This window comes from Schistocerca serialis, chromosome 9 (genome assembly GCF_023864345.2).
Source record: "Schistocerca serialis cubense isolate TAMUIC-IGC-003099 chromosome 9, iqSchSeri2.2, whole genome shotgun sequence".
Lineage (NCBI taxonomy): Eukaryota > Metazoa > Arthropoda > Insecta > Orthoptera > Acrididae > Schistocerca > Schistocerca serialis.
In genome coordinates this window covers 500,494,119-500,518,748 of record NC_064646.1, presented here as the reverse complement: position 1 = coordinate 500,518,748, position 24,630 = coordinate 500,494,119, and the positions used below count along the sequence as shown (strand labels likewise).

The 24,630-nt window shown below is 44.7% G+C and overlaps 1 protein-coding gene across 4 annotated transcripts in view; it reads left to right on the top strand.

The window, feature by feature from the left end:
• The window catches only part of LOC126419062 (uncharacterized), a 1,102,766-nt gene that overhangs the window by 536,394 nt on the left and 541,742 nt on the right, over positions 1-24,630 (top strand). The window contains exon 1 of one of the 4 annotated variants that reach the window (XR_007575932.1): positions 7,263-7,892. The exons of 2 other annotated variants lie outside the window; for them this stretch is intronic. The gene's annotated coding sequence lies outside the window, so the exon portion shown is untranslated. Of the gene's footprint in view, positions 1-7,262; positions 7,893-24,630 lie in introns of those variants that run through there. One more of the 4 variants, XR_007575930.1, reaches the window with a different exon arrangement.

Sequence of the window (24,630 nt, the reverse complement as noted above, 5' to 3'; positions counted from 1 at the left end):
TCGCTCATGTCCAGGACCAACACAATAACATAGTGTTTGAAAGTTCGTGATGAATATACTCGCTGTAGACAAGATTTAACGTGTTCCGTTGAGTCATTTGACGGGCTTCGCCCAACGGATGAAGCAGTTAAAACCAAAGCTGGTCAATGATAGTAGAACTAATAACATGTCCGACTTACCAATTACCAAACAATAACCTTTAGAGACCTACTGCTGAGCCCAGCTGTGTCGTCTTCATGTTATTAGTAATACTGTTAAAAATTTCCTTTTTTCTCAGTACTTCCACAGCTCTGTTACTGTTGTAGCTGGTTCTGCATGGATTACCATACATTGATACAACGCTTTTATTGCATATTTTGCGACTTGGTGCTCGTGCGTAACATGACGTTTCGTGAACTTCGTATTGTACTGGTTTTCCGAGATTTGTGTTTCTCTCTCCAGCGTCTTGTAAACCGCTCAGACACGAACAGAGATACGTACGCAAATTAAAAAAAAAATGTTTTTCAGACCATGTCTTCAACCAGCAGTCCGGATGGCCTAACACTACTTAAAGTAAAAAAGTAAAAACGAAATTCCACAACCTGTTTTCCACATTACACTACGTAATCTCCTCCCCTCCGCCCCCCCCCCCCTACTTCCTTCTTTCATCTATTGTCCACATTAAACAATGTCCAATCCAAGTAATTTACAAGCAAAGTCTTTTATGAAGATTTGAGAGGAGCGAAGATTACAATAAACTTTACTTACCTTGACATGCTGAAATGGCTCCAGTTCTTCTTGTCTAGGGGTCTGATCCTTGAAGCTGAAAATCTAACATGAGGTCCTCACGGTTGGTTTGAACTAAATGAATTGGAAGATTGTAGTTGCAGCATTTTTTGCGTAAATATGTTTTCCACCGATTTTCTCACATTTTAGTGTATCATACAATATTTTGATTTTTCAGATTAACAAAGCCGAAATTACATTGTTGTACCTATTATACAAAAATACGTCCGATCACATCAGATGCAAGCTTACGACTCTTACACTTTGCGGAAATAACATTCCTAAGGGTTTACAATATTTCTTAACAAATGAATTCCTACAAGTTTTCGTCACACTATTAATTTAGATTATTATTTCATTATTAATTTCATTATTATTGCGTAATTAATAACAGAAATTTTAAGTGTTGACATAATTCGTAACTTCAAATGATTCTAAAAAAAACAATTGTAACTGTAAATTCAGAACTAGTCTTATCGATTATAACATCGAAACTAAAATATTTTATAAAGTAATTCCTTTTCATAAATATTAGCTTGAAATACAAGATACTGTGTCGCATTCGGGAGGACGACGGTTCAATCCCGCGCCCGGCCATCCTGATTTAGGTTGTCCGTGATTTCCCAAAATCGCTCCAGGCAAATTCCGATATGGTTCCTTTGAAAGGACACGGCCGACTTCCTTCCCTGTCCTTACCTAACCCGATGAGACCGATGACCTCGCTGTTCGGTCTCTTCTTCCAAACAACCCAAGCCAACAACATGCTGTGTATAAAAAGCTATAAAAGTTTTCAGAAAAGCAACTGTCCAAAATTCAAGAAATAGTGCTGGTATCGACAACTACTGTTGAGGAAAAGTAATTTTAGAAGAGGATGTCCCGTTACAACTGGAAATAAAGCTTCTCCACCTGTCTACAGACTAGTGATTTAATCTTCCAGCATTGTGTGTCTGTGCTGTACTCAATACATTTTATGGTACTGAATATATGCCGGCTGAGGTGGGCGTACGGTTCTAGGCGCTACAGTCTGGAACCGCGCGACCGCTACGATCGCAGGTTCGAATCCTACCTCGGGCATGGGTGTGTGTGATGTCCTTAGGTTAGTTATGTTTAAGTAGTTCTAAGTTCTAGGGGACTGATGACCTCAGAAGTTAAGTCCCATAGTGCTCAGCGCCATTTTTGAACTAAATATAAAGGGTATTCCGTGATAAAGTTACAAACTTCCAGGTATTTATTTACAGTATGGCAACTTCGACGGCAACTAAAATTCATGAATTGAATAATTTTGCAAAATAAGTAGAATTAAAAACTAAATCCACAAATTAATATCTAAATTATAAATGTATTTAAGGGCTACCGCTGTCACTTCAAAGAAATCTTCTAGCTTTTCAGGGTATGCTCATCTGTTACAAAGTGTTCAATGACCTGATGTTCGTTGCCACAGTCACGTTGAGAAGAAGAAGACTTTCCCCATCGCTGTACGAATCCTATTATTTGTTTTTCAATAGTGTAGAGGTAATTCCAAGCCGGATGATCTTGTGCCAGGTTTTATGAGGGTCGGATATTTCTCGTGGGGAATATTATTTCACGTTCCTCAACATATTCTGCTCATGTCGAAATCCACTGCTTGCACATTGATTCTGTCAGTGTGGTAGATGACTGCCTGTAATTTTAATCTCCTCATTCTAAGTGCACGTACATCAGTGTCGATTGGGAGCTGAGGAATTTTTCGGTAATTAATTTTTCATGCTCCTTGAGAAGGGCATTCTGTCTTTGGAGATCTTGTGGCGCAATGTGTGTGTGGCTTACGGGTGGTAACCAGTAAAGAGGAGTAGATCCGATGCAGCGTGTTATCGTCCTATTGCTGCATTTAGCTGAACGTCGATTTTTCTCACATTTGGACTATTAAGCCGCACTAGAGGACACTATTGGGCAGCAGAATAGACGAGACCTAAGGATCAGCATTATTACTGTTCAGTCGTGTACCTACTTCGAAATAATGCACCTCCTGTAGCCAACCTTACCGGAAGGCCGCTGTGACAGTTCCTGCGGCCTTTTGACTGGTGGGGCGCGAAGACCACCTGGCATTTAAGGTTGGGTAACCTGCTGCAGTGGCAGGAGATAGACCCGCGCGAGTAGAGCCCCCACCCCCCGCGCTGGTGTGTCTGCGGCCCAGATGTCAACGCAACAGTTCAGACCCTTACTGACTTGCACGCTTTGAGGCTCTCTTAATTTGATTGATCGGCTAGTATGAAAACTATATCGCTCCTGACATCCGATGCCCCTGCACCAAGGAGCTTCGAATCGTTGAATTGGAAATGCGCGCTAACCTCCTCCTGTCCCCGCTCTTGTGTCCACCTCCTACTCCCGCTTAACTTTATCCATCTCCTCCTTCTGCCCCTTTTCTCGGTTCACCACCTTCTCTCCCTCCCTCTCTCTCTCTCTCTCTCTCTCTCTCTCTCTCTCTCTCTCTCTCTCTCTCTCTCTCTCTCTCACACACACACACACACACACACACACACACACACACACACACACACACACTCCCCCTCCCCCTCCCCCTTCTCCTCCTCCTCCTCCCCCCCCCCTCCCCCCTTCTCCCACTCCCCTCTCTGTTCGTATACTCCCCTCCTTTCTTCCGGAACTTCAGCCTAGTTTATTTAATGCAAACAAAATCTTGAATGAGAATCGAAGTTGCTTAAAATGTGTGCGTGTGTTAGGATCATTGGTGTACGCATATACGGGGTGTGACTGAAACATCTGCAGCTGCTGGAGCTGTGAGGATAGTACCTTCTAACGTCAGTATTTCACATAGTTTTAATCTGCGAACGCATTACAATGCTTCAGACAATTCAGGTCACATAAGTGCAAATTGATGGTTAGGTCCTGCAGAAAGTGTCATCACTTCTGTCTCTAAGCTGGTTGTCGGTTGTGTTCCAAAAACGAACACCATAGAGACAGAAGTGATGGCACTTTCTGCAGGACCTAACCATCATTTTGCAGGACAATGCTCAAGCACGTACAGTGCAAGCTGTTACAGATTTGTTTGACTGATGGGGCTGCTATGTGCTGTACCACCTACTGCACTCCCCTGACTTAAGCCCTCGTTATTTCAACTCGATTTCTAAACTGAAGGAAACACCTCACGGCATTCGCTTCAGAACTGCTACAAATTTGTCGGGCAATAGACCGCGCCGCTCGAACTGTCAACACAACTGGCACTGCTAAGAGTGTCCTACGCCTTCCACATCGCTGGCAACGGGTTATACACAATGCTGGTGACTACTTTGAAGATCAGTAAATCTTTGAAACACGTATCTGTTTTGTAGGAGCTGTAAATAAATTGTTGCCACTATTAAAGTTCAACCCTCGTATATATAAGGAGAAAGATTATAAATGGAAGAAACAATTTGTCTAATGTTTTAAGTGCCCTGCTATCGTAGTTAAAACTGACTGCGTCAAGGAAAACTAAACCGTACTTTTTCAGAACGCACTGTAGCAAAACATTTTCTTTGTCGCAGTCGCTTTTAACGGAAAACCTCTACATGTTTGTGTAAAAAGTACATAGCATATGTGTTTCCGGAAGTTCAGTACAGTATTGTGTAAAATTACAAGTAAATCAGTCAAGAACGTTTCGAGATCCTTGCTAGCAACTTTTGTCATTTTTTATTGGTATTCAAAATGTGTAGCCTATGTTGGTCTGAAATTTTATTAGAATATCGTGTAAAAATTTGAAAAAGTCGTTCAAGAGTTTGGTAACAACGTCTTGTCTTTATATAGTATTATCGATGTACCATAAAACCAATTAAGGACTCGTTTTCTTGCTCCGGGTGGTTGGTTGGCTTAAAGAGGAGGGGGGCGGAGGGGGGAAGGGTCCGAACTGCTAGGTCATCGATCCGTCTTCCGGAATCTGTCGGGGAAATAGAAGAGATTGCTTTCCAGAAATGGTGTAATGTGCCGCATAGCGCTTTTCAGTAGTTTGGATTGACGATATTTTGAATGTCAGAGGCAGTCCTGCCACCATTTGGTGAGCCTCGATTTGTTCTCCAACCAAAGCATCAACAAAGAGCGTTGTTTCTCTAATGATGTCGATTTCGACGTGCTTCCTTCCTCGTCTCTTTCGTCTACATTTTATTCTTATTTTGTTTTCCTAATACTCTCTTACTTCACACTGCTGTTTGTCCGTCTAGCTTTTAATATATTTTTGCAGCTTCACATCGCAAACTGATCAATTGTTTTCAGTTGCCCTAAGTATTCATATTCATCATTTATATTTTGTATTCTCCCACTGACATAAGGATTGTACATTATTTTTGGCATACTGTAACTGATCTTCAGTTCTACTGTCATATATAACTTGCTACCTATTACGACGGCAATAATCTCAAACCAAACCCTAGTAAATCTCAAGTATCCACCTTCCATCTTAGGAACAAACAAGCCAAACGGAAACTCCGAGTCATGTGGCAAGGGGAAGAGCTGAAACATACAAACAGCCCAAAATACCTGGGAGTAACATTGGACAGAGCACTTACTTTTAAGCAGCACTGTCACAACACTAAAAAAAAGGTCTGTGCCAGGAACAACATACTGCGGAAGCTAACAGGTTCATCGTGGGGAGCTCAACCACATGTTTTGCGCACCACGGGTCTGGTGCTGAGTATCTCAGCAGCGGAATATGCGGCGCCAGTTTGGAGGAACTCTGCTCACACTAAGCAAGTTGACGTCGCCGTAAACGAAACTGTACGTATTGCCACAGGATGCCTCAAACCAACTCCCACAGACATCATTTACCCCATCATAGGCATAGCACCACCCACTATCCGCAGACAAGTAGCCGCCGAGATCGAAAGATCAAAACAAAAGAATGATCCTCGACACCCGTTGCATATGCACCGAAAACAACGTGTCCGGCTGAAATCCCGCAGGAGTTTCATTGAAACTACTGAAGAGCTCGTCACCAAACCCGCCGCAAGGCGGCTATCTCTTTGGGAAGAAATGGTGCCACACTCCACAATGGATCTACTTGAGGAGGGATCTACAGGATTTCAACTACCTTTTACAACTTGGAGGTCATTAAACCGGCTGCGCACTGGAGTAACTGGGTGCAAATCAAACCTATTTAAATGGGGTTACAGTGATGGCGACAGGTGTGAATGCGGAGCAATACAGGACTTGGACCACCTACTGATCTGCCCAGATATGTCTATGACATGCACTAAAGATGATATTTTGAAAGTCAATGACAAAGCAATCTACGTTGCTAATTTCTGGGAAGGGAAGATATAATTGGTGCATCCGGACACGGAAGAAGAAGAAAACTGTCATATATGTTGTTTTTAGTTCCTCCGTCTAGACGACAGCCTAACATAAAGTGGATTGACGGCATAAAGAAAAAAAAGGGTCGAGTGTGCATGCAAAAAACTGAAGATCTCTATGTATGGAGACGTTTCGGTGAGCCCTGTATCCAGCAGTAGATGATAAACACGTGGATGATGGCAGTGGTGATCATCTCGGATGTTTCATGTTTAGTACTTTGTATACATGTTTAACCAACACATAACGTCTTGATCTTGCTCTTGCATTGGGTTGTCGTTGCTAGTGTGTTTTTCTTGCATCTGCCTTGTTTATCTCGTCTGCCTTTGAGATGGGAAAACTCGTGCATCACATCGAGAGCCACTTGACAAAATCCGATGTTTAGCCGTCGAGCATAATCGCCTTTTGGTTTACGTACAGTAGCCATCAGCTGGCACATGTTCCATTTTATTAAAGAGCCAAATTAAATATTGCTTTCTGTCGATCATAGTGGAAATTTATCTGCCAGCGTTAATATCGTATGATTCCATAGCATTTTTATCCCTGTTCCTGTTTTTGCCGTTTGATTAATTCCTTCTTCCTCATAAAAATTAAACACCAGTGGCGGTAAATTCCCAGTAACAAGAGCGTAGTAAGAACATACGAATGAAAAAAGGATAGAAAGAAATATTAAGGTATAAATTATGTAAATATAATTGAAAGCTTCAATAAGGTGTTGATCCTTGTCGTCGTCTTATAATTATCTCCGAACATACTTTGACCGTTGGTTCAAAAGTTAGTCGCTCCACATCGCGCTCTGTGCGCGTATCACACGGCGGCGCCACAGAGGCTGTGAGGGCGCTCCAGTCTGCGTCGCTGCCTCAATTCTCGCTGCGTTTTATTACGCTGTTAGCGAGGCTCCCGGCACCAACCGCTCCTCCTGGCCAGGCATTTAATTTTTGGCCCAGCAGCGCTCGCGGAGACGCTAAGGGAACGCAGCCGGCGTGTAACTTGCTTACGCCCGCTCTTGGACCAGTTATTAGCAGACGTGTGGTGGGGGCAGGCGCCGCCCTGGCCGGGAATGGCGGGGGGGGGGGGGGGGGACGCTGCACCGCGCATGCGCGACGCCGTTACGCGCCCGGAATCTCTCGCATCTGATCGGCGGCAGCTCGCTACCTTCAGTAGCTGTGCAGAGAGCGCCATTGCAGGTCGTGTGCGTCTGGCGTGGGACAGTCGTGCCCGAGGAGACGGCGCGTGACTTTGTTTCTCTTCCCTCTCCGGTGGACTGCATAACCTTCGCATTTACTGCTGTGGTCGCAGCTCGGAGATGTAATTCGAAGCGCTGTTGCTTGAAAACGCTCAGCAATGTGAATGTTGCGGATCACGGAAGATTTTAAAACGAACTTAACGGTTCTGGATCTGTGGCTATCATCTTTTGTGTGTCAGTTTCTACCGTGATATGTACGTGTGAAATTGATTGTGTGTCTCACTTAGGAAGGACAGAGTTCACTTACTGTTACTACAGCTTTCTTGCGCACAGTCGCATGTTAGTTTGATAAGTAAACTGCAGTGTGTAGAAAGGTACGGTGGTATGTGCTGGACCTTCTGCGACGTCAGTGTATGTGCATAACCTCCAGGGTGACGTCTTGTGACATCTCCGACGTACCGAGGATGCATATGGTACAGCAGGCGTGTAACAGTTGTAGTGGACGCAAAGTGGAACTTCCTCTACGAGGTTGGTAGAAACAGAATTACGTACATAAGGAACTGCCTGGACTCTCAACAGCGTAGCAGCTTCTCGGCGTGAAGGGCGGAGCACAGCTTACCGGAGACAGGTAAGGCAGGCTTCTGTGTGTGTGTGTGTGTGTGTGTGAGAGAGAGAGAGAGAGAGAGAGAGAGAGAGAGAGAGATATGGAGAGGGGGGGGGGGACGCGGCAGGCGCCAGCCAGTGTTTCCTGCGCCCACTCGTCGTTGCTCTCTTGTACAGGTCAGAGAACTACCCTCATCTCTACTGATTGCCCTGTTTACTACCAGAATCTGAACAAACGAGCGCGGTTGCAGCTCAGTTACATGTTTTCCCGTTGCTCATTCAGTAGTGTGTGTGTGGCCACAGTTGCTTCCAGTTCGGAGAATTTGTGGGCTGGTGGTGGTGGTGGTGGTGGTGGGTAGTGTTTAACGTTCCGTCGACAACGAGGTCATTAGAGACGGAGCGCAAGCTCGGGTTAGGGAAGGATTGGGAAGGCCCTTTCAAAGGAACCATCCCGGCACTTGCTTGAAAAGATTTAGGGAAATCACGGAAAACCTAAATGAGGATGGCCGGAGGCGGGATTGAACCTTCGTCCAGTGTGCCACCTCGCTCGGTAATTTGTGGGGAGTCCCGGTACGTGGTATGGCGCCACGATCAGTGTACTCTTGTATTAGCAGCACTGATGTAGGGCAGACGGATCCTGTGTGCAACCTTTCCCCCGTGTTTACACGTTGTGTCCATCGAAACCCAATGCGAGTGAAGATAGTCTGACAGATACATCATTGATAAAACAAAGTTGTTGATTATAATATTGAAACCTGTCTTTCCTATAGGATTTATTATCGCCAAATTCTCATTTATCCCGTTGAACCCACTGGTAATGCTTACGATTCTAACAGTTCGTTATTTGCTGCAGTCAAGTCGTTTTCTAGCTTCAGTGCACATCTGTTGCATCCATTTCTTCAGTGTACAGCCTTAGTCCGCCACAAATTGTTCTTATTGAACAAACAAGGCAGTTCCGTAGTACTGTAGCGTGCTAAAATCTCTCGATCGGCGATAACGTGGGAGATGGCGATGACACAATTCGCAGTTAGCGCACAGGGATTACAAAATTTTCCAAACACATCTGAATTGTTCTACATTGCTTTACCGATAACCCTCGTGAAAACTATGATCTTATAGTCCTACCAAACGAAAATTATGTATCAACTGAGGATGTTTTGTTAGGATGCAGCATGTTATCTTAGGTAGAGAGTTGTCGACAGATGGAGAAGTAACTTGTTAATAGTAACCTTTTAGCACTTCACCAAATGATGCAGTTATCTATAACTAAGTACTGTCAGAAAAAAGATGCTCGAAGATCCAGTCACTTGTTGATAAGATACCAAAGTGGTGCAAAGGTTGGAAACTTGTTTTAAATGTTCAAAAATGTAAAATAGTGCACTTCACAAAACGTAGTATCCTATGGCTGCAACATTAGTGATGAACCCTTACAAAAATCCCGGTGTAACAATTTGTTGAAATATGAAACGGAACTGTTACGTAGGCCTTCTGTCTTATACCTACGAGTACCATATGTAGGAACTCTTTTTAAGTACAGCTCATTGGGTTTGCTTTACTTACAAAGATTGGCAGTTGTAATTAAATCACAACTCTTTTACACTTCGTGACCATACATGAACATGGACGACAGGTTAGTGCATAAGATACTGCACTGCTTTATAGTCGGCAGCATAGATCTTCGATCTCATTCACATTTTATCTCACTTTGGTTTCCCCGAATAACGTCAGCTGAACGGTGGGATGTTTTCTTGGCAAAGGCTACTTCACATTTTCTGTCTTCGACCCTGTCGAAGGCCTACGTTATACTGTCACTGATCTTTGACGAACATCTACATCGACATGATTACTCGGCAATTAACAGTTAATTGCCTTGCAGAGGGCTCACCGAACCACACTCACGTCCCACTTTCGAACAGCTAGCGTGAAAACGAACACTTCACTCCTGTGCGAGCTCTGATTTCTCTTATTTGATTATTATGATCATTTCTCCCTGTGTCGGAGGGCAGCAACAAAATATTTTCACATTCAGAGGAGTAAGTTGTTGATTGAAATTTAATTAAAAGATCCTGCTGCAACGAAAAACGCCGTTGTTTTAATAATTGTCAACCCAATTCGTGTATGATATCCGTGACACTTTCTACCGTGTCTCTCTATAATACGAAACGAGTTGCCCTTCATTGAAGTTTTTCGATGTCCTCCATCAGTCCTATCTAATGCGGATCCAAAACCGCACAGCAATACTCTTGAAGAGAACGGTCAGTGCAGGCAATCTCATTAGTAAACCTGTTCCATTTTCCAAGTGTTCTGCCAACGAATCACAGTCTGTGGTTCGCTTTCCACACAGCATTATCCCTGTGATCCTTCCAGTTTAAGTTACTCGTAACTGCAATCTCTACGTATTTAGTTGAATTCACGGCCTTTAGATTTGTGTGATTCATCGTCTAACCGAAATTTAGCGGATTCCGTTTAATAATCATGTTGACGACATGATACGAAAGAGTCAATTGCCACTTTTGTAAAAGCTAAGGCGACGACACAATGTTTTAAAGATACGAGGGTTATTCCAAAAGTAAGGTCCGGTTATAAAAAAAAAAAAATCCAAACTAAAATGTTTTTTCAAAACAATTGTTTTATTTACATTCCTTACATCTTTATCTATTTTTCTACATAACTTCCATACTTATTTAAACATTTGTCACATCGTTCAACAAGCTTTTGAATGCCCATGTTATAGAAATCGGCCGCCTGTGACGATAACCAGTCCTTAACTGCTTCTTTCACTTCATCATCTGTGTCGAAGCGCTTGCCGCCGAGAAACTCCTTTAAGTAACGGAACAGGTGGAAATCACTTGGCGCCAGGTCCGGACTGTAAGGAGGATGGTCCATCTGTTCCCATCCAAATTTCTTGATCAGAGCTTGCGTTTCATTTGCAGTGTGGGGTCTGGCATTGTCATGCAACAACAAGATTCCAGACGACAAAAGACCACGTCGCTTATTCTGGATTGCACGTCGAAGTTTAGTCAGGGTAGCGCAGTAGGCGGCTTTATTAATCGTTGTTCCTCTCTCCATAAAGTCGACTAACAATACTCCACGTCTATCCCAGAACACAGTCGCCATAACCTTACGTGTTGAGATTGTCTGCTTTGCCTTGACCTTGACTGGCGATGACGTGTGACGCCATTGCATTGACTGACGTTTAGACTCTGGAGTGATGTGAGAAACCCATGTCTCGTCCCCTGTGACAACATTGTCTAAAAGACTGTCACCTTCCTTATGATATCGCTCCAAAAAATCAAGAGCAAAAGCCATTCTTTTCATTCGTTGGGGCTCAGTAAGCAGCCTGGGAACCCAACGGGCACATAATTTGTGAAACTTCAAATGTTCAGACACAATTCTGTACAAAGTTGTTCTACTCACATTCGGAAAATGCATGTCTACGTCTGTAATAGTGAATCGGCGATCTTCACGAATTTTTTTGTCAACCGCATTGACCAAATCGTCTGAAATCACTGATGGTCGGCCACACCGTGGTTCATCGTGCACATTATCCCGTCCTTCATTAAAAGCTCGCACCCACTTGCGCACTTTACTGTCGCTCATTATGTTAGGACCGTACACTTCAGTAATCTGCCGATGGCTTTCCGCCGCTGAATTGTTTCTTGCAGACAAAAACCGTATCACTGCCCTTACTTCACAATCGGCGGGCTGATCAATTGTCTTAAACATTGTAAAGTGACACTGTGAACTACACTCAGCAACAGTAACAAAGCGAATGGCGGCGTTTGACGCGCAAGGCTTGCCGGGAGTCGGCGCGCATGCGTGTTTTGTCATTGGCGCCAAATTTCAATAGTTACGGCGAATCGGACCTTACTTTTGGAATAACCCTCGTATAATGAAGTACTCTAGCACATTCTTAATGATTTTATAGAACGGTATTTATAAAATACGTCTCGCAAAGCTATTTTACAGTGTAATACAGGCCTAGTTGGAGCCGGCCGGAGTGGCCGTGCGGTTCTAGACGCTACAGTCTGGAACCGAGCGACCGCTACGGTCGCAGGTTCGAATCCTGCCTCGGGCATGGATGTGTGTGATGTCCTTAGGTTAGTTAGGTTTAATTAGTTCTAAGTTCTAGGCGACTGATGACCTCAGAAGTTAAGTCGCATAGTGCTCAGAGCCATTTGATCCAGCCTAGTTGGAATTTCTGCCAAGTCTCTTGTGACATTGATTTGGAGAGGTGCTACTGTCCCCTTCTCACCTTTGTGGAAGAATTTGCCTCATAATTTTCCTCCACACGGGACAACAAATATGATGTATCTCAAGATTTATACGGCAGTCATCTTAAGTTATTTCACTTGTGTAAGTATTAGAATTTTTGAACGGCTGGTAGAGTTTTCTGTTTGCATGTACTCGAAACATGACCGTGTCCGCGGGAGGGCCACCAGAAAAAGCGAGCAGTCTGTTGTGGAAACAACCCAGCTACAATACAGAGGGTTGCAAGAAAATACATCCACTGTTTAAAAGTCCATAACTTGCAAACAAATTGACGGAGCTGCCTCATTTTTGGTGAAAGTGTAGCTTAAAGTCCAACTTAAAGATATCACTGTAGGTGTTGGAAATGGTCACCATTAACATCCACACACAAACGATGCCGCCGAACTGCAGCACAAACTACTGAGTGCAACGTGTTCAGTTGGATATTTGTACATGAATGTACGATGGATTCTCAAAGTTCATCCAATGTGCGTGGCTTTTGTCGATAAACGACGTCCTTTAGCGTTTCCCCACAGGTAAAAGTCCAGAGGAGTTAGGTCTGGGGAACGTGGTGGATACTCCACAGCACCTCTACGGCCTATCCATCTTCCTGGTAGATTTTCGTCGAGATACGCCCTAATACGATTTTGGTAGTGGGGTTGGGGCACCATCTTGTTGAAAGTAAACGCTACCGTCACCATACAAGTCTCAGATGGCAGGTAAAATGGATGTCTGAAGCTTCTGAAGGTACACCTCACCGGTAATTGTGCCGTCAAAGAAGAATCGCCCAATTAAGCCCCGCTAAGACAAACCACACCACACATTTACTCCTGGCAAATTCATGACTTTGTCTACGTGGACGTTCGGATTTTCGGCGGCCCAGTAGATGCAATTGTGGCGATTTACTGTACCATTGAGTTTGAACTGTGCCTCATCAGACCACACATTCATCCCTGCAAACTCTTCATCGTTGCGCACCATGTTAGTAAACCACTCGCAGTACTCCATTCTACGATCTGGGTCGTCCTCGTTCATTGCGTGTAGCAATTGTGGTATGTAGCACTTCCACTTTGCTGTCTTCAAAATTCGCCGAATACTTGAGCGACTCACTCCAGTTTCACGGGCACACTGTCTGGCAGGCTTCTGTGGTGAGCGAGTGAATTGTTGTAACACACGACGGGAGTTAGCTGGACTTGTTACTGTTACAGGTCGTCCAGATCGTTGTTTGTGTACATCTTTAATACAGCCTTCGGCTTCAAATTTGTCTCGAATGCGACGAATCGTTAAACGTGTCGGTGGCTCTGTTTGATACTCATTTCCCCATTGCCTTTGAACCTCATTAATGTTTTCGTACTTAAATACCACTTCAAAACTGACTTCCTTTCATCGAATGCAACCCTTGCGGCAGCCATGTTTACTCGAGTACCTGGGTACAACTAAGAACAAAACACTGACTATCTGGCGACTGTCATCTGACAACAAAACAACTCAATACAACGCTTGTGTGGCGATTGCCGGAACTACAAGCTATTACACTACCAAAGATGAGACAACTCCGTCAATTAATTTGCCAGTTATGGACTTTGAAACATTGGATACGTTTTTTGAACCCCTCTGTATATCGAGGTAAAAGGTACCGGTCATTCTTCTCACAGGAAAAAAAAATTCCATATGTCTTCGTCCGTAACACTGTACTGAAAACACAAACCTTCGGCGAATCTCGTTTACGCGTCCCAATTTCGTGAGAATTCTCAGTACCCCTTACGCTCCCGCTGTGGCGATTACCCCACCTAGATAAATGGAACGTCTCGCGTATTCCAAAAACTTGCTTGTCGCCATTCTGTCAACGCACTGCACTCGTAACACCAGTTGGTGGGGACAGTGCAGATTTGGACAATTTACAGTTCTATTCATGCATCAGTTACATTTGGACATGTAATACTTCGGAGACTACATAACTTTGACAACGAGTGAATCATTTGTAATAGTCCTGTGTATTAATGATCTAGTGGATAACGCTGGAAACTCCGTGAGGCTATTCGCGGACGGTGGTGCGTTGTCTGTACTAAGGTTGCAACACAGGATATGTGTAGAGAATCGACATTTGGTGCAGGAACTGGCAGTTGGCCCAGAGCGTCAATAAACACAACGTAGTGCGCACAGGTAGGCGAAGAGGCGCGCCGCTCTGCCATCACACGGTGGGCGATGAATCACCGCAGACGGCAGCTGCTATAAATTCCCTAGGCTTACTGCCACCCAGTGTCACCTGAAGTGGAATGACCACGTAACACAAATTGCAAGAAAAGCAGACGGCAGGACGACATTCGTTGGAAGAATTTTCAGGAATTTAATTCACCCACGGAAGAACTGTCTTGTAAACTACTCGTTCGGCCCTAGTCTTGAGTACTGCTTGTCAGTGTGGAATCCTTACCAGATTAGATTAATAGAAGAGGTGGACAAGATCCCACGACGAGCGGCGCGTGTGGCCAGTGTGTCGTTTACTCGGTGCGTGAACGTTACGGAGATCCTGAGATCCTCAGGCACTACAAGAGAGGCGTTGTGACTGTCACGGACCGGGCTACAGTGGAAATTTCTAGAGCGTACGTTCCAAGACGAGGCCAGGAACATACTGCTTCCTCCTACGCATGTCTCACGAAATGGTGACGATGAGAAAATTAGACAAATTTGATGTCGTACAGACAATCAATCGTTCATCCTTCGTGATCGGAACGGGGAAAGGGGGGTGCATGTCGTGGTACCAGAAGTTCAAAAATACCCATCCACCACAGAGCGTCAGGTAGCCTTCGGTGCATGATATAGATGTATGCATACAAAAAAATAATACAACTCTTAATTTTTTTTAAAATTTCACACGTTCCAATTCGTAGTATGCAACCTTGGCACTGTTTGTATAAAACTTTATTTCGTCCAATTCGCCGAGATACATAAAAATATTCAGAGTGCCGGTTTTGGGCAACTACACTACTGGTCATTAAAATTGCTACACGAAGAAGAAATGCTGATGATAAACGGGTATTCATTGGACAAATATATTATACTAGAACTGACATGTGATTACTTTTTCACGAAATTTGGGTGCACAGATCCTGAGAAATCAGTACCCAGAACAACCACCTCTGTCCGTAATAACGGGCTTGATACGCCTGGGCATTGAGTCAAACTGAGCTTGGATGGCGTGTGCAGGTACAGCTGCCCATGCAGCTTCAACACGACACCACAATTCATCAAGAGTAGTGACTGGCGTATTGTGACGAGTCAGTTGCTCGGCCACCATTCAGCAGATGTTTTCAGTTGGCGAGACATCTAGAGAATGTGCTGGCCAGGGCAGTAGTCGAACATTTTCTGTATCCAGAAAGGCCCGTGCAGGACCTGCAACATGGGTCGTGCATTATCCTGCTGAAATGTAGGGTTTCACAGGGATCGAATGAGGGGTAGAGCCACGGGTCATAACACATGTGGAATGTAACGTCCACTGTTCTAAGTGCCGTCAATGAGAACAAGAGGTGATCGAGACGTGTAACCAATGGCACCCCATACCATCACGCCGGGCGATACGCCAGTATGTCGATGACGAATACACGTGTCAAATGTGCGTTCACCGCGATGTCGCCACACACGGATGCTACCATCACGATGCTGTAAACAGAACCTGGATTCATCCGAAAAAATGACGTTTTGCCATTCGTGCAGCCAGGTTCGTCGTTGAGTGCACCATCTCAGGCGCTCCTGTCTGTGATGAAGCGTCAAGGGTAACCGCAGCCACGGTCTCCGAGCTGATAGTCCATGCTGCTGCAAACGTCGTCGAAGTGTCCGTGCAGATGGTTGTTGTCTTGCAAACGTCCCCGTCTGTTGACTCAGAGATCGAGACGTGGCTGCACGATCCGTTACAGCCATGCGGATAAGATGCCTGTCATCTCGACTGCTAGTGATGCGAGGCCGTTGGGATCCAGCACGACGTTCCGTATTACGCTCCTGAAGCCACCGATTCCATATTCTGCTAACAGTCATTGGATCTCGACCAACGCCAGCAGAAATGTCGCGATACGATAAACCGCAATCGCGATAGGCTACAATCCGACATTTATCAAAGTCGGAAACGTGATGGTACGCATTTCTCCTCCTTACACGAGGCATCACAAAAACGTTTCGCCAGGCAACGCCGGTCAATCCTTGTTTGTGTATGAGAAATCGGTTGGAAACTTTCCTCATGTCAGCACGTTGTAGGTGCCGCCACGGTCGCCAACCTTGTGTGAATGGTCTGAAAAGCTAATCATTTGCATATCACAGCATCTTCTTCCTGTCGGTTAAATTTCGCGTCTGTAGCAAGTCATCTTCGTGGTGTAGTAATTTTAATGTTCAGTAGTGTAGTTCCCATTTTCATATGTGCATAATCCGCTAGATGCACAGATATATCATCAAATATATGGTGTACAATCGCTGAATTGTTGAATAACTTCCTAATGTTTAAAGTGTCTAAGTATATGTCTTTGTACAGGGTGATTCAAAAATTCGTTAACATTTTAAAATACACTCATTGACGGAATAATATACTTAGAGCGGTAAAACTTGACTAGACCGGCCTTACATGACATAGGGTTTTAGTGGCGAAAACAACCGACCAACAGACTGTGCTGTACAACTCGTCAGGGACGCCGCATGAGAACACACACGCACAACTGCAGAATTGGGCCATCGAAAATTGCGCGGTACGGATTTACCACATCGATCGTGGTCGGAAATGAGGGGTGCTGCTTTTCAAACTGTCAGCGTAACGGTAAATTGGAAATTTGTGGTAAGTTCCTATGGGACCAAACTGCTGAGGTCGTTGGTCCTAATTACCAATAATTAGCGTAACAATTGGCTTTCAGAACAAATGCTCAACATGTCGGTCGTCATTCAGTCAAGGGAGAATGTTGTGAACAGCACTGTACAGCGTATCAGAGCGTATGTTGAGACATTGCCGTCTGATGTTGTCGTCTGGCATGTCTGACGAAGTGGAACATCAGCAACAATCACGCATACTGAAGACTGCCAACCTGGGAGGCCAGGCACGACGGAAGTGGTGGATCAGCAACGATGTGGCCCAGAGAGAGTATGGAGTGGCGCGCAGTCCTGTATAAAAGTCGTGCCTTCAGCAGGTGTTTACCAGCCAGGCCAGCGATGACGTGGTTCCTTCATCATAGCACGAGGTAGCAGTGCGGTCTCGGGCATCTAGCCAAAGTTTCCACGCCTCCCCCCGTCGGAGTTTCGACTCCTCCCTCGGTTATGGGTGTAAGTTATTTTTAGTCAGAGTAAGTAGTGTGTAAGCTTAGGGAGTGAAATTCCGGGAGTGGCTGATGCTAGGCTTCTCAGTTAACATAGCTCATCCCCACTTGCACCTGCCACAATGACGACGACGGTGGAGCTGCGGAAATGTGGCGACGTACCGAGGTTGCACGCCCTCCGCGAGTGCGACCTGCATTCCGAGAGCGTCCGCTTTCCTAACACAGGTAACAGGTAGACCGGCAGGAAACCTTCCGTTTAACGTAGGCGCAGCGTGAGGGCTGCCGTGTGGCGTGCGGCCGGCGGCCCAGAATAGTGTGGTGGTGGAGCCGGTGCCATCAAAACTGCCCGAGGGCGGGGCTCCGCACGTGACGTCAGAAGTGACACGTCACATGCGCCAGATTGAGTTGAGCGCCGGCGGCGAGTGGCGCGGGCCGGTCTGGAGCCAGTTCTGGAGAAACTCTGCTCGTGTGCAGCTGTACGTCGTGTCGTTTGCCCTCTTTCCTGATGGAGTCGCGAACGAGGCACACCAAAACACCCCCTGCCGATCTTCCGCACAATCTCTCTAATGTTAACCTTCATGACCTTTTGGCGACGTATACGTAGGCACATGCACTCTCGGATTTTTAACTGCAAACCTCACCGTCAAACACAACGCCTCTTTTGTAGTTTGAAAGACCGTGACGCTGTCGTCCATACAAAGCGAACCAGTGATGAAACGAACTGCTCTTCCTCTGACCCCCTCCATTTTCTCGTCGCGTATCGATCGAACGTTTTATTTACACTGAAGAACCAAAGAAACCCGTACACCTTCGTAATATCATGTAGGACCTCCCCCAGCTCACAGAAGTGCCGCACCACGACGTGGCATGAACTCGACTAATGTCTCAAGTAGTGCTGGAGGGAACTGACACCGTGATTCTTGCAGGGCTGTCCGTAAATCCGTGAGAGAACGAGGGGCTGGAAGATCTCTTCTGAGCAGCACTTTGCAAGGCATCCCAGATATGCTCAGTAATGTACATGTTTGGGGAGTATGGTGCCCAGCGGAAGTGCTTAAACTCAGAAGAGTGTTCCTGGAGCAATTCTGGACGTGTGGGGTGTCACATTGTCCTGCTGGAATTGCCCAGGTCCGTCGGAATGCACAACGGAAATGAATGGATGCAGCTGGTCAGACAGGATGCTTACGTATATGTCACCTGTCAGACTAGTATCTGGACGCATCGGGATTCCCATATCACTCCAGCTGCACACGCCACTACAGAGCCTCCAGCAGCTTGAACAGTGCCCTGCTGACATGCAGGGTCCATGGATTCATGAGGTTGTCTCTATACTCGAACACGTCCATCAGCTCGATACAGTTCTAAACAGACTCGTCCAACCGGGCTACATGTTTCCTGTCACCAACAGTCCAATGTCGGTATTGACGGTCCCAGGCGAGGCGTAAAGCTTTGTGTTTTGCAGTCACTAGGGGTACACGACTGGGCCTTCGGCTCTGAAAGCCTGTATCGATGATATTTCGTTGAATAGTTCGGACGCTGACACTTGTTGATGGCCCAGCATTGATTTCTGCAGCAGTCTGCGGAAGGTTTCCACTTTTGTCTCGTTCAACGATTCTCTTGAGTCGTCGTTGGTCCCGTTGTTGCAGGATTCTTTTCCGGCCGCAACGATGTCGGAGATTTGATGTTTCGCCGGATTCCTGATATTCACGGTGCAGTCGTGAAACGGTCGTACGGGAAAATCTCCACTTCATCGCTATCTCGAAGATGCTGTGTCCCATCACTCGTGCGCCAACTATAACACTATGTTCAAACTCACTTAAATCTTCATAACCTGCAACTGCAGCAGCAGTAACCCATCTAACAACTGCGCCACACACTCGTCCTCGTATATAGGCGTTGCCGATCGCAGCGTCCTATTCTGCCTGTTGTGTACATAGTTCCGCGTAGTCGGCGCGTACACAACTTTCCCGCTAGAGCGCGCCCCGCTAAGCACAACAGCGCAGGCGCAGCGCTCGTCCGTCTCCACACTACGAGACGGCACTGTCTTAGAGACGGACCAAATTCTGCTTCCGCCGATCCGCGTGTTAATATGTAATGCAGCCAATGAGATTGCTGCTAACGTAGAACCTTTTCTCCTCGCAGATCACACTCGCACAGTGATACCTGAACGCGCGGGGTATTATAACGAGTGTACAGACCTCCGATTAGTCAGTCTGCATTAGTCTTTAGTCAAGTTTCAGTCTGCTCCTAATAAGATTATCATATTCCTGTACATAGCCATGAAGAGAAATGTATTGACACTTTGCCAAGTATCAGAGATATGTGAGAATAAGATTAACGCACCAAGACCAAAGGAACTTCAGATTGTCAATTGTAAATAGCATCCAGAACCAAGTTAAGTTATTTTTATGCTTGTTATTATATTAATAAATGAGAGCGAAAATTAATGAAGTTCTGTTTAAGGTTGGTCACCGTCAATCTGCTACTCTAAGCGTGCAAGTGGCATTTCTATCGTCTGACCTAACGGCGGAAGATAAACACGCCACGATAAGACCACGAGACATATTGCTGACACTCGCCTACTTCGTTAGAGCGACAAGTCAAATAATCTGATGGTATGTGTACCGAAGGTCTTACAGTACGCACACCACGCTGCCTATTTACATCTCTCTGTATTTGAATAAGGACGCCTATACCAGTTTCTTTGGCAGTTCAGTTTATAAACCACCGCTCTCCTCAGTACACTCCACTTCTAGTAGCTTCTTGCGATGAATCTTTCTGACAGGGGAAACTGCCCATCGCACCCCACTCAGATTTAATGGTAAGATGGTTCAGTGCATAGCCCGTCACCAGCTGAACAGAGATAAAACATGAAAACAAAAAGAAGGTGTAGTGAACTGTGAGAAAAAGGAAATTTAGAAACAGTGAACGGTTCAAGAGCAACAAGTACAATTTAGAGCAGCCGGACACAACAAGTGCGTCTTGGGTAAAGAGTCTCGCTGTTGGACTGCTAAGCGGGCGAGCTGCGCCTTTAATTCCCTCCCTCGTGCCCTTTATTTATTTATTTTTTTCACAAGTGCCTGTCCGCTCATTGAAATGTTTGTCCTCTTTTCTGTAGTCTTGGCAGTTGTCATATTATACACTGGTTATAGAATTTGAGTCTGTGGTAAGAATACGTTACCGTCGCAAGTAAACGTGATGAATAGTGAGAGCAGGCGAGATACCACACATACGTTTCACAGAAATAAAAGCAACAAAGAGACGGGTCTGAACTGTATTTTAACGAAGGAATTCAAGAGTAAACTTCCAAAACGGAACGTTAAAAAAATATGTTTCGACAGAGCACCACAGAGAAACTGTGTGATTGTGAAACTGTTGCGCTCATTTGTTGCAGCTTATGTGACAGACTGTTATGTTTTCATCATTTCCTTGAGAGTGATCACAGTCATACGAACACCTATATCGGGCAAGGGGACATATCTCACTCATTTTCCAGGCGTACAAGTTAGGTGTGTCGGTAAGACATTCTTATCATATTACACACGAATTGTCACTGCTCTCGTCTATGACACACCGGATGCGTTATCCGGTGGAGGATTCGGTTGAGTTGTCGCCTTGTCATCAAATGTTTGCGGTTGCCATTCGAAAGTCACTTCTTTTCGATGCTAATAGAGTAATTGTGCAGAATCATTTGTCATTATAAGTCCCTGCCTTACACCGCGCTGTTGCAAACGGACGTTACACCACGACAGAGGGACAAATTTGAATAGCGCGAACAGCGGAAAAATGTGCATAAAGAGCACGAGAGAGATTTGAACGCGGCTCGCCCGCATGGCAGACCATCCAACAGGGTGGCCACTTGCCCACGGTGCGGCTGTTGCGTTAGGCTGCTCTGTATCGCATTTCTAGTCCTTCGACCGTTCACTGTTTCTCTTGTCCACTTTTTCACAATTGAGTACACTTTCTTTCTGCTTTCATTCTTCTGTGTTCAGTTTGGATCGGGCTGTACACTGATCCATATTACCACTAAATCTAGAGGAGGGAGGGGGGGGGGTTGCGATGGGAAGTTTCCCTTGTCAGTTGTAAAGGCTTGCTTGTTCAGAATTAATGTTAGACACTACGTGTGAAATGATAATCAGTACGTAATAGTACTGTTGACATATGACTATAAAAACTGATTGGAAATGCCTTTGAAAAGTCAAATGATATGTGCTCTCTCTGTCTCTTTCGTTAGTACGGTGGCAGGTGTGCTTCGATGAGGTATTCCCCTAGTGTCGTCATTCAGCATCTGCAAAGAAATCAGATTTTCAGCCGATTTAGTCGTTGACAGAAGCTCTCACGCTCTGTGGTGCGTTATTCGTTGGCGGATTGGTTCGCCATACGGACAGCCGATCGCCAGCGTATCATTGGTAATAACATAGAGATAATTATATAAGTAAACAACTTTTTAATACAACACATTTTTAAAGCGAACTAAAAATTATAAAATAATTTCACATAACCACGTACATTTTCCTAACACCATAGAGATATTATCATTTTTCTTTATTTATGAATTTGGCCAGCTATTGACCGCAACAACTTAAGATTTATGTTGTTTATTTTTCTTCCTTTCTTCCTAGAACTTCCTCATTTTCTCTACAACCGCTCGTCTCTGATCGTCTGTCCACACTCTCTTTGATCGCGGTTCTGGCTTATCTTCTTCGCAGTTCCCGGTTTTTTTCTCAGTAGTCTGGAGCAGCTCCAGTCACGTGTAATTTCTTCTGTAACACCTATTTTGTTCGCATCTTTCTTCATTGGTTCTATCCATCGCACAGTTTCTTTCAGTTTACTAACGTAATTACAAATTTTATTTGTAATCCGTGTTTCTTCCATTTTTTAAAAATGTTCATACAATTTTAGCAGTCTTTTCCTCATTGTATCTGTGACTTTTTCTGTATTTTTACATAACTCTTCATTTCTCCTTTTAGCTGCCCGCTGAGCCGAGCGGTCCTAGGCGCTTCAAATGGTTCAAATGGCTCTGAGCACTATGGGACCTAACTGCTGTCGTCATCAGTCCCCTAGAACTTAGAACTACTTAAACCTAACTAACCTAAGGACATCACACACATCCATGCCCGAGGCAGGATTCAAACCTGCGATCGTAGCGGCCGCACGGTTCCAGACTGTAGCGCCTAGAACCGCTCGGCCACTCCGGCCGGCTAGGCGCTTCGATCTAGAACCGCGCGACCGCTACGGTCGCAGGTTCGAATCCTGCCTCGGGCATGGATGTGTGTGATGTCCTTAGGTTAGTTAGGTTTAAGTAGTTGTTAAGTTCTAGGGGACTGATGACCTCAGATGTTAAGCCCTATAGTGCTCAGAGCCATTTGAACCATTTTTCTACTTTTTAATTCATACATTTTCATCGTTTTTCTCAGGACCTAGAATTTTTCTAAGTATTTTCCCCTCTGGTTTTCTAAGTTCTCTTAGTTCGTTTTTCTTATTCAGTGTTAGACACACTGATCGATATGTTCCTTGAGTCCTAATAACTGAATTATAGTGTGTAATCTTCGCTTCGATCGTTATTGATTTCTTATTGTGGTAGTTTAGTTTTAATTTGTATGCAAATGCTAACTTTTTTACTATTTCTTTATTTGTTGTGTCATCCAGTCAGTTGACGTGGATCCTAGGTATTTAAAATGAACTCTTTTAATTTTTCCATACTTTGTTTTCGTAAATTTTTCTTTATTGTGATGTGTTCCGTATATTCGGTTTTTTGATAAGATATTTTAGCCCAGTCTTTTCAGCAATCCCGTGTAATAGATCAAGCATAACAGTTGCGTCTACCTTTCAATTACCCACGGTATATCTTCCGCAGAGGCTAAACGTTTTACTTCAGATTTGTTTTCTTCTTCCTTGTTCATACCTTTTATGCCTCTGTTTTGTCATGTGTTTTTCCAGTTTTTACTATTTTATCTAAAACCAGGTTAAAGAGAATCTGGGACGGTCCGTCTCCTTGTCGAACTGGTGTGTATCAATTTTTAATACCTATAACTACACTTCTAAACTTGGGGCGCGTGAGTAGATAAGTGCTGTACGGGTGGTTCACCTTGTAAATGATATCTCTCCGAAGCGGCTCACGTTTTTCTTAAAAACCCTGCAAGTATTGTATTAGCTTTTAAAAATTCAAAAGTGCAGATTCTCAGGATTATCAGTATGGGGATTAGGAAGCTGTACTGCGCCGAGAGAAATTATTTTATACTTTTTAGTCCGTTGTAAAAACGTATTATATTAAAAAGTTTTTTTACTTAAATAATTATATGTTCTTTCTCGTCTTGTGTATGTTAAATTTTTCAGTTAATACCAAGCTTTTGATGCGGTTGAAACAGAAACGCGTGGTAAATTTCAGGTTTATTTCAGTTTCTCTTCACCTGAGTCAGCCAGAATACGCCGTGCTCTTACGTGTATCTCGCGAAAAGATCGTGAAACTAAAAACCAGATAGGCTTGCGCTCGCGCGGCGACTCACCGGCAGCCGTTGTTACCCTGAAACATTCGCGACTGTGACGGGAAATAGCAGGGGTACACGAACTACCCTCCGCCACACAGCAGACACGAAAGCGAGATAATATTGGGCTGTCAGCAACTCCTGAGCTATGTTGAAGACCCCAAGTCTCTAGCGCATCTGGAAGTCAACTGCAAAATTTGTACCGAACAGATAAACAAACAAGAAAGCGAACTAATGAAAAGTTGTAAAAATGCCTGTAAAATGAGCCAGACAACAGATAATAAATGATGCATTTAATCCATTTTTTGTTGTTGTTGTTGTGGTCTTCAGTCCTGAGACTGGTTTGATGCAGCTCTCCATGCTACTCTATCCTGTACAAGCTTCTTCATCTCTCAGTACTTACTGCAACCTACATCCTTCTGAATCTGCTTAGTGTATGCATCTCTTGATCTCCCTCTACGGTCGGCCAGGGTGGCCGAGCGGTTCTAGGCGCTTGTCTGGAACCGCGCGACCGCTACGGTCGCAGATTCGAATCCTGCCTCGGGCATGAATGTGTGTGATGTCCTTAGGTTAGTTAGGTTTAAGTAGTTCTAAGTTCTAGGGGACTGATGACCTCAGATGTTAAGTCCCATAGTGCTCAGAGCCGTTTGAACCATTTTTCTCCCTCTACGATTTTTACCCTCCACGCTGCCCTCCAGTGCTAAATTTGTGATCCCCTGATGCCTCAGAACATGTACTACCAAAC